The sequence below is a fragment of the Episyrphus balteatus genome, chromosome 3 (genome assembly GCF_945859705.1).
Source record: "Episyrphus balteatus chromosome 3, idEpiBalt1.1, whole genome shotgun sequence".
Lineage (NCBI taxonomy): Eukaryota > Metazoa > Arthropoda > Insecta > Diptera > Syrphidae > Episyrphus > Episyrphus balteatus.
In genome coordinates, this window is record NC_079136.1 from 38,836,773 (window position 1) to 38,849,904 (window position 13,132).

Here is a 13,132-nt window from a genome sequence, read left to right on the forward strand (position 1 = left end):
AGCCAAACCAATTAAAACCGATTAATGTGAGATGCAGCAATCTAATTTATTTATTTCCATCCTCAACGAAATTAAAATTAATGAGCTTCATAAGAGATTCCAAATGTCTAGAGAGAGCAAGTGAATGGAAGAAAAAGAAATGGAATATTATGGATATCCCATCCATTTGATGTTAAACAAATGCGAGCACTCCATTTTGTTGGTGGAGATGGACTCTGTCGATTTGATATGGAGTTATATGATATTTTATACAAATTTTGTACTAATGCGCATGGCTTAATGCCAAAATCAATAAAGTTCCATTAGCCAAACATTTTTATTAATTAACACACAGATGAGAGATGTTTAATTATTATTTTTTTCTTCTTTTTTTTATTTTGTTATCGGTCATCTTTCTCTTTCAATGAATTGAGTTTTTGTATAGTGATTTTTTGATTCAGAAGAAATCATCAATAAAATAGATTTTGATAGATGACGCTATGGAATTGGTTAAAGTTGACATAAATCTTGTAACATGGTGAAGTGACTTTTCACAAGGGGATAAAACCACTTTTTGTCATTTTTAGAAAATCGAAAAAAAAAACTAAAACAAAAATTGCGATTCTCCTACGATTATCAGTTTTTACCCTTTTTCTGAGTCCGATTTTGTGAAAACAGTTTGTTGTTTTCATTTAACTTGGACTCGTTAAATTGAGCGTTGTAATGGGGATGAGGAGAACAGAACTGCAGTGATTTTATTCAGAGATCAGAAATAAATCTCAACCTTTTGAAAGGTTCCTTAATAACACTTATTTGTTGACATTTTCAATAAAGGTCATAAACCAACCTTTATTAAAAAGAGGTTGTCTGTAAAGCTGGTTTACGGACGATGATTTTACGTGATAACGTCGTAGGAAAACAGGTTGTGTGCTTTTAAAATGAGCCATTTGAAGCGTTTATTTATTTCAAACAATCATAATTTACAAGAAAAAGCTAAAAAATATACCTTTTTTCTTTTCTCATTATATTAATTTTTTTATTTTAAAAGCTCACAAAAAAATTATACCATTAAAAAGCCAAATATTTCTTCTAAATAATAAAACCATTTTTAAATTTTTACAATAAGCAAAAAGTATTAAAATAATTTATTGAAAACAATAATTTCTTATGAAAAAACTGAAAAAATCACTTCACACAAAAACTAATTTTTTTGATACAACAACCTATAATAAATTTTATAACACCTGAAAGCCTATTGCTTCAGCTCAAAATATATATATAGAAATGGATCATGCCTATTAGACATCTACAAAGAGAGCTAGAATTTTTTGAACTCGATCAAATTTTATTAAAAAAAGCAAAAAAAAAACATGTAAATTTATCTTCTCACGCTATTAAATCCATTTTTTTCAACAATCTTTACAAATTTTTACACCATCTAAAAGCTTATTGTCTATGAGACATCTACAAAAGAGCAAGAATTTTTTAAACTTGATGAAATTTCATCAAAAAAAGCAAAAAAAAACATTTATTTTCATGTTCTCATGCTATTATACCATGTGAAAGCTTATTGTTTCACCTTTCAAATGACGTATCAATCTCATTTCAAAGATGCCTACAAGAGAAGTTAGAATTTTTTTAAAGTCAACCATGTCGAATTTCCAGACTGAGATTACGGTACTTCCCACACTGGTGGCTGTTCATGGCGCAACAGATCTGCACTGGTGGTTTGAGGTTTTTCGCAAGTTTCTTTATTTAACATTGTGTGGCTTATAGTTAGTCTAGCGTTATGTGTGATATACCAAATGAAAGGTAGTTGTATCAGAATGCTCATAAATGTTTAATCAAATTTCTATCAGCTTTTATTAAAAAGTTATAACCTGTTAAATTCAAAAATTTTATTTTACCGTTATCTCAAAATTGTGTTTACGAAAATGATTGAAATTTCGCACACCTATAGTCGTGGTCATGGTCTATCATTACTCCATATAAATATTCCTCTATTTATTAAAGAAAAAAAGATAAAAATAAAAAACGGTGAAAATGGGTTAAAAACGGCCAAAAACCTGTTTTTTTAAAATTTATTTTTCAGTCAAAACTCTTTTAACGATTCCAATTTTTTGCATATGTATGTGCATTGATCAGCCCTACATGTCCTATATAACTTGAGATTTTTTGATCAAAAATACCCCAAAAATACCCCTAAAAAAGTAGGTATTTTTCAAAAATTCATATTTCGAAACGCAGAGTGTTGGAAAAAAATCCGTATTAGACCCCTAATTTTTTTTCCTTCATCTTTCACCTGGCATCTTTAGAATTGTCAAAAAAAATTTCCCCTACCCATAATCAACATTTTGTCATACCCACAACACCTGATCAACGTTCAAACAAAACGTTATAGCGGAGTTCCAGAATTTTTTAGAATTTTTTTTTTAATGCAGTTATCCATAAATCAGTCTCCTCTATCTATAGCAAAAAGAATCAACTCTCTACAACCACGCGTTTAGATTTTAGCGCAAATTTCATCTTTCCGTTTTACAGCTGTTTACCCTATTAAATGACGGAATTTCATTTGGATTAAGCTTTAGGTTATTATCTTTCAAATAAGCTATAGGAGATTTTTGTATCTCTAATAGTTTATTTTTAACTTTTAATTGAAATTTTTGGCCGCACTGCAAAAGTGCGAGAGTGGAATGGGAGAAAATGGCGTCACTTTTTTGTGGTGGCTGCCATGGTTCATCGATTTATAAGACGTTATCACGTCAAAAAAAAATTCGGTTAAGTTCTGAGAGAAACCTTTATTTTGTATTTTTGTATGTTTCGGTCAACCAGTGAGATTAATCGCTGAGAGAAAAAAATAAATCTCATCTACAAATTTATCAATTAGAACATCCGTCTCCTGAAATATTCGCAATTGCATTGGTTGTGCTTGTCGTTTCAGTGACTCAAATCACAGTGGTAAGGAAATTTTCATCTTTACATTTAATTTTAAGAGGCCTCCGGACAAAATTTTGAGAAAAACGAGAAATTCGGAAATTTTCTGCACAGTTTGTGAGGACCACAGAACACTCATTTCAAAAAACTAATTTGCTAATGAAAGATTTACATTTAATCTAAAACATGGTCTAGCCACATTTTTACTTTTTAAACTTTGTTCATACCTTATATTAATATTTCAGTAACAGTTTTTGTAAAATAGCCGAAAACAACTTTTTTCTTGCATAGTTTATGAGAAACTGAAGTATAAAACATATATGATATATATGTCAATTTAAAGGTAATGAATAAAATTAGAACATGGTCTGAGCGGATTTTTCATTTTTGACCCTATTTTTAAATAATATAATCTCTTAAGCTAAAAGAGATATAATCTTGGGTCAAAGAACTTTGAGAGTTTATTATTAGTTAAACTCAGTACATAAACTAAGAAAAAACTTCCTTTTCATATGTATTTTTGCAAAATAAAGACATTTTTGAGTTTTGAAATATTCGACATTTTCCTTTGAATTAACCACGGTTAAAAGTTGAACTTTTCCATTTATTTTTTTGTAAAAATCTCAACCGATAACCTTTATTTTTGATTTCTAAAAATAAATCTCAAACCTTATCCGAAACCTATTTAAAGTAATGTGGTAACTCTCAGAGAGAAACAAATTCAAAATAAAGGTTGACTGTTATTTCTGATCTCTGATTTTATCACCTTTTTAAAAGTCACTCATCAAGATTACGGCGCATAGTAATGTTTTTCCAAAAATTTGTAACTTTTACGACTGAAAGTGTCAGAATCGTCTAGAAAATTAATGTTCTAAATGTTTGTTACACTATAAAAACCGTAAAAATCTGCTGGTTTTCAAATTTCAATATCGGTAGTCCATTTTTTATTTACCATAGCTGAAAGAGTCAGAAAAGCCTAGAAAATTGACTAAAAAGTTTTTGGCATGCTACCAAAGTCGAAAAAATATGACGATCACACAGGTTTACAAGGGTTTTGTTGCCGAGACAAAAGTATACTTTTCTGAAGGTTTTTGGTGTGCTGAACTCAAATCCGAAGTCAGAAAAAACTAATCAGCTCCCATTTTTAAAATATTACCGTTAAAAAAAATGTAAAAAACGTTTTTTTGAGTACTTCGGACCTTATTCTTTTATATAAGGTAAATGGTTTGAGCATATTTAGTAACGGTTTCTATAAGAACTGATTTCCATCCTTCAATATCTGTTTAATTCTGTTCAATATCTTTTTTATTTATTCGAGTTCAGCACACCGAAAACCTTTAGAAAAGTTTGTTTTTGTTTTAAAAGTTAAATTTTGTAAACAAAACAAAATCTGAGTACAATATTAGCAGTGTGCCAATGTCAAATTTTTAGGTGCCATTGATAGTTTTAGCCGTTATTTTGTTTACTATGGTAAATAAATAAAATATTAATATTTTGCTGAGACTAAAGTGATTCCGTACTTTTTTTTTAAAAATCGGCACATTTTTAAGACAGTATTAAAAATGACACGTATTAATTTAATGAGCTAACTCATGCATTTGAATGTACAAAATTGGTCCTAGAACTCTACCTTGTGGTATCTCACTTAGTATTTCTTTAAGGCTTGAATATTTTTTTTCGTTTCCTACACGGAAAAAAACTTTTTTTCTGGATTATTTAAAGAACACAAGTTTTTTTTAAATGACACTAATTATTCAGTGCAACTTCCTTTGAGCTTTTAATATTGCTTTATTACACTTTTTGATAGCAGAACAAAACTCAAATACTGATAAAGCTGTTTAAATTTAAAATCATAATCCTTAGTGTCATGATCTTTGGCAAGTTAAATTGTGTCCAACAATATATTCAAACTAGTGTCTTCCTCTCTATTGTACGTCTTCTACAATGTCTCAATTTTCAACAAACAAAACAAGAAGAAATATAAACAAATCGATAAACAATAGACTTGCAAATGACTAAGCGCACATAAAATAGCAAAACCATAAATAAATTAATATCCCATCCCATCTGCCGTAGTCGTCGTCGTCATCTCTCCCGCACATTTGACACCGGAAGCTATAGTTTGCCAATCCGCAATATACTGTGCCCTACACAAACACACATCACCCAGCCAGACAAAGACGCACAGCACACAGACCCCTTGTCTGATTGCTTCTCTTTATTCCAATAAGGAGCCAATATGCACTTTGCACTGAGTCATCATCATGGTTCCTGGTGCAATTTTGCTAACACAATTTATTTATTTATTATTCTCCCTTTTCGAATAATAAGGGACTATACTGTTATGCCATGAGGCTACACCACTTTTCTCTCTCGAATGGCATGCGACCGGGGACCGGAACCGGTGCCGAACCATCTTAGCAAACACACACCGGTTCATTCATTTCATTCTGTTGCATACTTATTATTTCCTTTTTTTTTGTATACAATATTATCGTCTACTGCAGAATATATACCAACAGAAGGTAGATATCTGAGCATACCAACCAAACGAAGTAGCCAACAACCACCACCCAGGAGTTAAGTAATTTATGTAAATTAAATGGTAATCGGTTTTACTACAACAGTAAATTACAACCGCAAATGAGTGTCATGAAAACTATCAATTAAAAAAGAAGAAAAAAAAAATAATAATGTTTCACCAACGGATCTACGTAAATAATCTACAGACATTGTTGTGGAAATTAAGTAACAACAACAAAACAAAAAAAAAAAAAATTGTTCAAAACGACGCACGACGACGATGATGGTGACTGTGAATGTGACTGTGACAAGTGACGGTTCCGGTTGGCCAACGAACCTATCTCAACCAAGAATATAACGAAACCACTATAACACATGGCACGCAACTTTTTAACACGCGACTTTCCATTGACCCAAACGGCTAAGCTATTAAAAAACTGAGTCGGTTACTTTTTTATGGGATTTTAAGAAATTTTTATGAACACACTTGCATACACTCTGTGTCGATTGATTGTATACAAAAATTAAACATTTTAACAAAAATTAGTTAAACGACTATAATTGGACTGTTCAGAATTCGATTTATGATGAAATAATTGTACTGGTTACACCGAAAAAAATTTGGTAAAAACACCTATCAAATTAACATGTTTGATTGACAAAAGTCATCCTGAAAAAAAAAAAAAAATATGTATCAATTTTGATTTGATTTGATTATCATTATGACATTTTTTAATTTTAGGTTTATAATAAAAAAAATCACTTTGACAATTCAAATATCAATATTAGGGTGGGTCAAAAAACTCGAAATTCTTGTTTTTTTTATTTTATACTCCGAAAAATCGATTGCTAGTAGCGCTGTAAAAGTAACGACAAAATGGGTACCCGCTGTAAAATTACTTTTGATACTTGAACCCGCATCAATAATATCGTTACTCGTTACTTTCGTATGCTTCGTATTTTTCGTATATTTCGTATGCTTCGTGTGTTTCGTATGTTTCGTTACATTCGCATTCTTCGTATGTTTCGTACATTTCGTATATTTCATGTATTTAATACGTTTCGTATATTTGGTATTTTAAGTATGTTTCGTACGTTGGTATAAGGGTGTAATTTTTTTTTTTTTTTTTGAAAAAAAAAAAACAAAAACAATAATTTGTATAATCTAAGCTACATTTTAAAGACATAAACATCGATTTAAGTTGCGGCGTTCTCATGTTATAAGAGTTTGAAGGTAGCTATACTGATTTTTTTCGATTTTTTTAATTAAACGTCGAAACTTTTTTGATTTTTTTTCCTAATTTTTCGACAAAACGTTGGTAATTTTTTGTTAATATTCCTTCAGTAATCTTATCACAATTATTAAGAGACCTTTATTTCAAAAGTACATCGCGCAGATATCAACACTTCAATACAACCATGTCGAACAATTTTTCATTTTTTTTTCTATTGAGAGTGATTTTCAAACCTCGATTTCTCTGCTTTTTTTTGTGTTGAAAATTTTGCACCGAAAATCAAATTTTTTTTTTGAAAAACCAAAAAACTTTTGTACATTCTTAAGCTACATTTCAAGACCATTAACAAAAAGGTCATAAACGCACATTGGTTGCGGCATGGGTATATTTCGGCCACATAGAGAAATCACTAAAACGTCTCTTTTGATATTTCTGTATAAATTATTATCGATAACACAACGATACCTTGGCACTACTGTTTTTATCGAGACAAAAGTAAGTAATAATCTGGAGTTAGCATTCCAGCTACGGTAACGATATCGGTACGAGATGCTAAATGCTACAATTTGAGTGTATCACTTCATTTAGTATGTCATATATCGGATGATTTAGTATTGAAATATGTTTCGTTACTTCAGAACCCAGTAACGAATCATACGAGTAACGATACTGTTTAGAAAGTAACGTTTCGTTACTCGTTACTGAAGCAAATACCCGAATACATACGATTTGCTACAGCTCTAATTGCTAGACACATCTAGAATATACTCACCAAATAGCAATCTGTTTCCTACAAGAATATGTCTTGCCCGTTTGATTATTATAATTTTTCAATTTTTGGACCGAAAATATCTTTTAAACGGTTAGATAAACGAAAAAAGTGTGTAAGGCCATTTTTGTATGCAAACAAAAAAACACAAAATCTCAAGTATTATAAAATTCATATAACTCAACCTCTTAAAATCCCAAAACCCAGCAAAGCCAAAAATTCATAAAACACAAATTCCCGAAGGTGAAATTCCAGAACCTTAATTACGAAATCATAAAATCTCAAAACAATTCACTATCAAAGCTCATATCCATCCAAAAAGTCAGAAATTTATACCTTTTAAGTATTAAAAATTCTTTAAATCATGAAACCATGAAAATTCAAAATCCATCCTACACTTTATCAAAATTCCAGAAAATCCTCATTAAGAAAAGGCAAAATTCAAGAACGCTCCACAATCCCGAAAACTATTTAAACCTCAGAGTTTCCATTATCATAGAAATAACGTTTTGAAAAAAAAGTTTCTATAAAATGTAACATTTTCTTTTAATAATAAAAATTCAGAAAAAAACATTATTAGGTACTGATGATTTTTGACTATATTTTATTCCGAAATCCAAAAAACACAAAATTCTAATCTTCGTCCAAATTCCAGAAAACTTCTGACATTCAAACTTCTGCAAATCGAAAATCCTTTGATTCTTAACAGATACACTTAAATATTGTATTGAGAAAATTCTTATTAAAATGAAATGATGTTCACTATGTTTAAACGGAATCCATATATTTTCCTAAGTGCCATTTCCGAATTCTAACTTTTTCTCCTCGTATATTTTCATTTTCAAGAAAGAAATTTTTTTTCCTTGAAAGCTTTTCTCTAGTAGCAGCAAAATGAACTCTGCTCACTCGTAGGTACTTATTTTTTTTAAGTATAAGTAAAGGAACTTAATCCAAAAATGGCAGAGGATCCCTACTTATAAGAATGCCAATAAAAATATTATTTCGAATCGAAATAATCCTCAAAATTTATAAAACCAGCTAATTCTTAGTAAAACTACCGAAAAACTGCTTTCCTTTAGCAATAATACAAATCACAAGATTCTATGAAACAAATTCTTCGGTATTTTTGTATTCAGTTGTCTTCAATCTAAGATGTATCTTACATTTATTTGATTCTGGAGTGTTTGCAACATTGTGTATATATTTTCTGTAGACAAAAATAAAGTATTCCATCAAAAATGTTCGTTTCATTTTTATGAGAAAGAATAAACTACCACTTAAAGAATTTATTTTCTTGTTGCTTTTACTTGGATCACTAAAAACGCTTACAGACCAAAGAAAAGACATTCTACTTAACATTTGCGAATCAATTTTCATCTTAAAGCATCTTTGTTTTAAGTGAATTTTCAATGAAACGTTCATAAAAAATATAAGAGTGTATGTTTCTTAAGTGTCAAATTGTCTAACTTTTATGAGAATCGTATGAACTTTAAAGGTCTTAAAATGTTATCATTCGATCAGAAAATTGGAAGATTGTTGTTTTAATTTTTATTGAACCTTAAAAGTGAAATAAGAGAGAAAAAAATCATGTGTGTAATTCACACGTGGTAGAAGTGAAACCTTAAAAATTAATTTTTCTTGAAAAAAAAAAAAAAAAAAAAAAATACACAGTTACAAAGCTTATAAATTTTCATTAAGAATAAAGCTATTATTAAATTTTTACAAATACGCAAAAAGTATAAAAATAATTTGTTCAAAACAATCATTTTTCATGAAAAAAGCAAAAAAAAATTTTTTTTTCCCCTAATACCATTAAATCCATTTTTTTCATGACAACTTATAGTAAATTTTATACTATCTAAAAGCTTATTGTTTCGGCTTAAAATATTCATATCGACCATACAATATCCATAAAATGAGCTAGAATTTTTTCAACCCAATCGGTTTTTACAAAAAAAAGGCAAAAAAAAATCAATCTTTTTTCTGTTCTTACACCATTAAATCAATTTTTTAAATGACAACCTATCAAAAATGTTATTTCATCTGAACGCTTATTATTTCACATTTTATATGACGCTTAAATCATGTTTCTACGATGTCTGCAAAAAAAGTAAGAATTTTATAAAGCCAAGCATTTCGAAATTTCAAGCTGAGATTACGGTACTTCCTTTATTAGTGGCTGGTCATCGGCAACAGATATCCACAAGTGTTATGTGTATTTTTTAAGTTTTTCAATATAATTTTAATTTTATTTAAGATTGTGTAACTTGTAGAGCACTTAACGTTATGTGAGATACATCAAATAAAAGGTAACATTAACAGCATGCATATTAAAGTTAAATTTGTATGTGCTCTAGATCAAAAGACATAACGTGTATGAAAAAAGAATATATTTTCACCGTTATCTCAGGATTTTGAATTTGAAATTAATAACACTGGTCGGCAAAAAACAAAAAAAAGTCGGGAGCAAGAACTTTATAAGGTGATTTTGATTGACCTTAGTGTGCTGAATTCAAAACTGTTTACAGATTTTTTCTATCACGTCTAGTTTTTGAGCTATACTCATCACTATTTTCGCTATAAAAACTAATATTTTCGCTTCAAAAACTAATATTTAATTGAGTTTTTTTTTATGTTTAGTCAAAAATATATATTTTCCGTAATATGTTGCTCTTTTTAAGTCCAAATCAGAAGACGCAAGATGGAATTTGATTCAAAAAACCATTCATTACTTTGAAAAAAAATAATCAAGATTTTGAGATATCTATCATAAATTTCTTTTTTCAATATCTTTGAGAAAAAAAATAATTTCGAAAAAATATAAATACCTTTAGGACGTGTTAAGGACGTGTTTTGAGATTGAATAAGTAGTTTTACAAAAAAAAAAGTAACGGTGATGTAATTCGATGTCAAATGTACCCAAAAAACGCGTTTTTGACCTATTAATATTCAATTATTTCAAAAATGTGACGTGCTAGTGAAATTTTGACTTCAGATTCGGACTCAGTACAAAATTCCTCTCGAAAAGTAGGGTTTGGTTATTGCTCTATATCCGTTGCCGACCAGTGTAATTGAAATTCTATGCAATTATCTATAGTTTATTCTATTACCTATCTAGAGTATAAATTTCGTTCATCTATCTATTGAAACATAAAAGTTATAATCAATTGATTTTTCCCGTGTCTTTTTCGTTTCATCGTGTTTCAAACCACTACGATACTAAAGAAGTTTTCACTTCAAAAAACGATGAAACAAATAATAAGTCGGAAAAATGGTCTAAAAATCGGTCGTTTTAGGTCCCTCAAGAAGAAATCATGTCAAGTTCAAATTTTCATCTGAAGTTCTGTTTCATTAAAAACTACCTCTTGTTTTTTTTTTTTTTGCATATAAAAAACAAAACCATTCCACGCACAAAGTACTCATAATACCGTTTGGCAATTATTTTCCCATCAAAACTAAGAATTTTTATCGATTTATTTATGTGTGTACTCCTGCCTCGTACTCCTATGTACACACCGCTTAAAGCATTGTCTGGCCCATCTGTTTCGAATTAACCTCATTTGTTGCCGCCGCTGCTGCTGCCGATACCATCGAACTTATAGATATCTTGCCTCACTATATGCTCCAGCCGACCGATACAATCAAACAAATCAACAACAGCCGTGCAAATACCGATTGCGTTAAAAAAAAAAAAAACGTATTTGAAATCTAACAAAGTGTAGGGGCAGGCCACTTCTAAAACAGACCGGGCGGTGTTGTCGGTGATCGTTGGGTCGGTTGGTGGTGTATGGTGAATGAAACGAACAAAGTTTTACTTTACCATAGCAACTAATTAAATCCCACATCGATCAAATAAATTTAGAAAAAAAAAAAAATAGAAAACGAAAAATTTTTCAATCAAAATAAAACACTATACCTACCAGCAACCCAGAAACATGCGAGAGCACAAAAGTAGAAGATAAAAAAAAAAATAAATAAATAAAAATCAATTTCATTATTTTTTGATTCGTTTAGAGAGTTTAAGCGGCAAAAAGGCGTACTGGACAATTGTATTTGTCATGCTCGGCAACCAAACATCATAGACGTCAGAGAGAGCCCTCCTTTTGCCTATGGTTTATATATTCCTGCTCCATTCACTCTGATCTGATAGATTTCTGTGGAATATGCTACCAGCGAGCTTGATTGATTGACGGATGCCATGATTCCATCTAGAGAAGAGTGGGTTTTTTTTGCTTTGTAATAGTTTAAGGGGTAGGGTTGCATTCTGTACAAAATTAGATTTGTATGAGTGAGAAGAAATTGCTCCATTTCATGTACCACGAACAGTTTAACGAGTAAAAATATTTAAATTAGTTGCAAATCGATTGCATTGTGGTTCCGAATTCTTAATTCCTAAGTAATATTGCATTGTCTTTGAGTTTTAAACTTTGTTTAAGGTCTTAAATTACCATCCAGCGATAGATTTCAAAGTAGTTGCAAATCGATTGCATCTTAGTTTAAACTGCGTAATATTGCATTGTTGTTTAACATCAAGTAAATCTCCTTGTAAAACCAACTAGCAGTGGCCTAAAACTGCAACACTATATAATTTGACTATAATCTAAAAGTGTCTGTGTTTTTTTTCCATCCAGATGCAAGTTGAGGACTATTGCTAAACTAATGTTCGAAAAATTCGATTTTTTTTTTTATCAAAGCATTCGCGTAAACATGTGAATATGTATATGGAGGTAGAATTAAGTGCCTTTTGCACAATAAATCTTTTCTAAGAATATTTGTAATCCAATTTAATAATTTTATTTTTAAATGTGTGTACTAAAAATTGAATACTTAAACAGGCTTAAATAGTTTACATTTAACTGAAAAAAGTGCGTGTATTGGTAAACTTTTAGTATTTTATCTTAAGTTGTTAACTAAATTCATATTTTTGTCAGTTATATTGTGTTATTCTTAAACTTTAATTTTAATTTTTTATCTTCCTTTTTTTTTCGTTTCAGGTAAGATTTGAATCGACTTTGACGTATACTTACTACAACGCTTTTCAATTTGATATCTTGATTCCTTGTATACTCAGGTAAATAATGTTAAATATTAAGGCTGGGTTTATAAATTGATAAAGTTATCCTTTTACATTTGTAAAGATAATAAAATGAAATAAATTTTATTATATAATTAAAAAGCAAGGCTTAAAATATTCTACTAGCCCAGTCATTTTAGTCATTTTTAAGCCCAATCTGCGGAAAAATTCCTACTGGGCTGAATTTTGGTATACAGCTTAATGACGGCTTTGTTATGAAGATTTTTCTATAGAATTCATGTTTGGAAAATTTATAACAAGCTCAAAACTAAAATTGAACCGTGTTAAAAAAGTGTGTTCTTAATAATGAAGGCACTTATTGTACAAAAAAGGGAAACGTACAAGATTTCCAATAAACGTGGTTCCCCCTTTTGCATAATATTTTGTATCCCAAGGTGTACATTTTTATTTTTTTTTAGTTAATTCGTATTTACGTAATAAGATAAGTTAATAAAACTAAAAAAATTTTAGCTACTTCGATAAAAACCTCAAAAATCAAGCAAAATAAACCAAAAATATGTATTTTTTCGTATGTGAGTGGAATCTAGTCACCTTCTCTGCGCTCTACTCGCGAAACGGTTCATCTTACAGAAAAATGTGCTGGGCATATGTTGTAGG

The 13,132-nt window shown here is 29.9% G+C and overlaps 1 protein-coding gene across 5 annotated transcripts in view; it reads left to right on the forward strand.

Moving 5' to 3' along the window:
- LOC129913471 (G protein-coupled receptor kinase 2) overlaps nt 1-13,132 on the forward strand; it is a 224,382-nt gene that overhangs the window by 60,132 nt on the left and 151,118 nt on the right. Inside the window, exon 1 of one of the 5 annotated variants that reach the window (XM_055992164.1) lies at nt 12,435-12,511. The exons of the other annotated variants lie outside the window; for them this stretch is intronic. The gene's annotated coding sequence lies outside the window, so the exon portion shown is untranslated. Of the gene's footprint in view, nt 1-12,434; nt 12,512-13,132 lie in introns of those variants that run through there. 5 annotated transcript variants of the gene reach the window in all.